Below are 4,827 nucleotides of genomic sequence, written 5' to 3'. Positions count from 1 at the left end.
CCCCGCTTGAGCAAATCGATGAACAATGGGAGGACAGTGCAGTACAGTATAGAAAGTAACATTTTTACTTATTATTCAGGGTCATATAAATTAAATCAATTCCTACAGAGGATAATGATCCAGTGATTATAAATGTAAACTATATATCATCTTTCATATAGCATTTCCCCTTCTGAGAGTTTACATTTATATGTGAACATGCCTATAAATATCCACTATTGCATTATTATAAAAACAAAGGATTGGGAGGAATACTTTTTTGTTGTTCTGTTAAAGATGCTAGGATTTTGGGGGGAGGGATTGCGAGGGGGGCCACATGATGCCCCCTCAGGGCTTTCTCATGACTGTGTACTCAGCACTACCCGTGGTACTATTTCTCCAGCTTCAAAAGATGATCTACTTCTAGGAGTTTGGCGATTTAGTCTTTGACAAAGGATCTAAGCACATAAAAGAAGTAGAAAAGACTCCAGTAAATGGTATTTGGAACACTGGATAGTCATGTGTAAAAAAAAAATCTCAATAATATCCCAAAACTGATGACCTGAAGAAGATAGAAATCATATGATTTTTCCCTTTCAGACCATAATACTTTGAAAATGGATATTATTCAGAAACATATATAAAAATGTTTAGATATATGCAAACACTTGGAAATTAAAAATAATTTTAAAAGATGATCTGATTTTTAAGACTATTAATAAATCTGAAAAATAAAATACAGATTAAAGTAAAACAAGGAATAAATAGATAAAGACAACTGTAGACCTGGTGTGCAGAACTGCGATTACAACAGCAGTGGGGAAGGAAATAGAAAAAAATTATAGAAGGGACATTGGAGGAAGGAAGCAGGCACTCTCATGGTAGGTGTGGTTTTGGAACAATGCATGCATCAAACTGCTGATAAAGAATAAAAGATTACTTTTTAGGGTCAGAGAAATAGCTCAGAGGACTGACTGCACAGTTCGGTGAGAGAGGCCTGGGTTCTATCTGTCAACACCATATGGTTCCCCAAGAACCTTCAGAAGTGATACCTATCTATGGAGCCAGGAGTCAACCTGAGCACTGCTGGGTGTGCCCCCAAACTCCAAAATAACAAAATTACTTTTAATATTACCTGTTTATTAACTATTCAAATTAAATGCTTTTATTAAACTTTAAAATAATAGTAAAATAAACATTGGTATGTCTTCGTATATTATTCATTTATATATTTGATTTACTTAAAAATCGAACCATTGTCTTTTCAGTGGATCCTACTATATATATAAAATGGATATGAGGACAAGTAGATAGGAGGTACAGAACAATATTCTCATAGATACTAGTAAAAATGAAAATGTTGCCCCTCCAAACTCTCGCAGATATGTTTCAGTGGAATCATGATTAAAAAATATATTAATCTTCGTAATTTTGTCATACTCAAATGCCAGGCACATTACAATTCATTGCTATTACAACCCTCTTAGCTTTAATTTGATGTTAGTAATGGATCATTTGGGGGCACTGAGAATAATGGTAAAACACCCTCACTCTAACATGACAATGATATTTTTCAGTAAAGGAACTACCCAAATGACCAGCAAGGGGAGGGGTGGTGGGTGGGACGGGGAGGAATGGAGTTTCAGGCTTTCCTCCTCGAGTTGAAAGGATAAAGCAAACTTTCTCAAGTTTTAACATCCTTCACTTTACCTTCCCATGTCTTTTGTGCAAGTAAACAAAAGTACAGGTTTTTGAAGACTTTCTAGAAACTGAAAATGGCAGTCACCAAGTGTGTAAGAAGTTTTTATATTGTTAGCTCTGATACTTAAGGGAAGAATGTTCTCCTTTTTCTTCTGTGAAACTATTCATTATAGAAGGGAATGTAATGTAAATTCCAGTGTCCAAATTATATCACTCAGGGTATAAATGTTTTCCTTAGAAAGCCTTACTTTTGTTTCAAACAAAGAAATTAAATAAGAAAAAAAAGCAATCAGTGGCTTTCGGCTTTCGGGTGTGCAATCTTTCAAGGCTAGCAGATCTGCTTGTGTTTGAAGACCAACCTAAATGGGCATAAAGGTCAATTTGCTAAGATAGCTATAATTAATGAAGAGCAAACAGTAATTTTGCTAGATCACATAGAAATGTCTGGGCTCTGCAAGATTTCTTTTTAGTCCATGTGTTTCTACCTCTTGAGGCAAATCATAACAATGAGTATCTGGATATACTCATGCAGCAGTTCTATCCATATCACTGTTCCTATTTAGAAATAAGTAAGTCTATTCCATCCTGTCTCGGTAAATTGGAGTATGCCTTAAATGAAATAATACAACATTCCATAACTATGTTGTAACTCTTTATTTGGTAGATATTCATGTTTATTGTTAGTGGAATAACTGGATAAAGTTTATATGCACACAAAAAAGAGGAAGAATGGGAGATAAGTTTGTAATTCAGCATTGCAGACTCATTGCTAAAGCAAATATGAATATAACTCAACTATAAACCCAAGGATATGACTTAGGAAGTAATGACTGATAAGGTTAGATACTCCTTTTTTATCGGTATAAAATATTTGGCATTTGATAAAGTCCAATAATGAAAATAGTGTTGGATTGGTGTCCAAGATACTGGATTATCATTTCTGTTCTGCCATTATTTCTGAGCACTAATTGAATTGCACTGTCTTCTGTTTTTTCATGACCTAAAAAGGTTAAATGACATGATCCCTAATGTTTGTTTCAGTTATTAATTTCTGGTATACTAAGTAAGATGTAGAATTAAGAGGAGGCAAGATGGCGCCAACACTGGTTCAACCCCTCACACTCTCTGGAATCTGGCTCACCATCTCACTCTGGGTGACACACAACTCAGCACACCAGGCCTAGAGTTCCTTGTGTGATCCCTGCTGGAGCTCTGAGCATGGTTCCTGCTGGACATCGCCCCCTGCTTTGTGGGATTGGGACAGAGTGGCGTTGGTGGGGTGAGGAAAGACTGCAGAGGTGGCTGCAGCATCACCACCTCCCCAAGCTGGGCCGAGTCATGGCACCATCGGGTGTGGAGCAGTGATAGTGGCTCGCATGGTGACTTGTCCACTGTGGGATGCTGTCCACCAACCACGGAGTGACTTGGGACTCGGCACAGGTGTTCGACTTGGCACCGACCCTAGGGATGGGATCTTGCTCTACCAGTTGTTCGACAGCCTCTGGGCACACTCCATCCACCTCAAGGAGATCAACCTGATGCTGCAGATGCCCCAGGCACTGCCCAGAGACGCAGGCAGGTGCGTGTTGTCAAATTGTTACAGTAGGCCGTTCACCAAGAGTTTACATTCAGTAGACTGGGAACATCTGCAGGGATATTAGAGATCACCCCAAAAGCCTCCATCTTTCCTCTGGAGAGTCGGGCAAAGCTATCAAGAATATCCAGCCCACATGGAAGAACCTGGCAAGCCACCCGTGATGTACCAAATATGCCAACAACAGTAGCTAAAATGGGTCTCATTTCCCTAACCCAGTAGGAGTCTCCAGCTGAGTTGGGAAGAACGAGAGGGCTTGTACTAAGCAGACGGCGCGCAAGTCAATGGGCGGGAAGGCGCCCTGTTAGCAGCTGGCCACCAAGGCGGCCCACAAGAGCGCGTCAGCCACTGGTGGCGTGAAGAAGCTTCACCGCTACTGGCCTGGCACACTGGCGCTATTAAAGATCCTCCAGTTGCCATTCCACCGACCTGCGGTCCCAGAGCTCAGCTGTCATGGAGCTGCAGGAGGAGTGTGAGGACTACCTGGTGGGGCTCTTTGAGGACACCAACCTCTGTGCATTCCCCACCAATCGAGTCACCGTTATGCCCAAGGACATCCAGCCGGCGTGCCTCATCTGAAGTGAGTGAGCGTAAAGTTTACGATGCTAAAATCTCAGGGCTGGGATAAATGGAGTTGCTACTGGAGCCTGTTCGACTAATTGATGATTAAAGGGATGACAGTGACAGTGACCACGATCACAATCATGTCCATCCTGTTGTTCGTTGATTGCCTCGAGCAGGCCCTAGTAACGTCTTCTTCGTCCTAGCCCTGAGATTTTTTAAAAAAGTGCCATATTCAAGGCTCTTTCAGGGTTAGGAGAATGAGACCCATCATTGTTACTGGTATTTGGCATATTGGGTACTCCACGGGGAGTTTGCCAGACTCTGCCGTGTGGGCAGGTTACATTCAGTAGCCTGCCAATTTGTCCAAAGTAAGAATGAGATAGTGAGATGTCGAGCAGGCTTGGAGATCTCAGCCCCGGGACCCGCATGCCTTTGTTCCTCTACCGGTACCTTCATGCATGTGGAGAGTGGTCTCAGCATGGTGGTGGCTGGTTCTGGAGGTCTTCGGCTGCCGGAGCCCTGGTCAGGGTGGGGAGGGAAACTCAACCCGCTCCCCTCCAAGGGGCCCCAGCGAGGACAGCCAGGCGCGGGGGCAGGCGACAGTGATACTAATTAAAATTTGTCAGTGAGCTTTGGATGCCATAAAAGCAAAGCAAGAAGACAGGTATGCTATTTAAGACTTTTACCTGAAGGTTATAGCATCAGAGAACTTGTGCAGTAGCTGTTAGTATATTTATCTTCTGATTACATGGGAAAAAAATTAGAATTCTTTGTCTTAAGAGTTGGAGCTACAATAAGACTTAGTAAAGTTATATTTATAGTATTTACAGTTTAAAGCGACAAGAGCCATCTATCTACATACAGTTATTTCTTTACAACTGGTTCTTTAGTGAAAAGCAATTCTTTTTTGCTTGTTTGTTTTTGAGCCACACCCAGTGTTCAGGGCTTATTTCTGGCTCTGTGCTCAAGGATCAATCCCTGCAGAGCTA

At 41.5% G+C, this 4,827-nt stretch overlaps 1 pseudogene; it reads left to right on the top strand.

Moving 5' to 3' along the window:
• Positions 1-3,056: 3,056 nt before the first annotated feature.
• Positions 3,057-3,853, top strand: LOC130038737 (histone H3.1-like; annotated as a pseudogene).
• Positions 3,854-4,827: the final 974 nt, after the last annotated feature.

This window comes from Sorex fumeus, unplaced genomic scaffold (assembly GCF_029834395.1).
Source record: "Sorex fumeus unplaced genomic scaffold, SorFum_2.1 ptg000079l, whole genome shotgun sequence".
Classification (NCBI taxonomy): Eukaryota; Metazoa; Chordata; class Mammalia; order Eulipotyphla; family Soricidae; genus Sorex; species Sorex fumeus.
The sequence above is the reverse complement of the archived record's forward strand: the minus strand, read 5'-3'. Positions and strand labels throughout refer to the sequence as shown.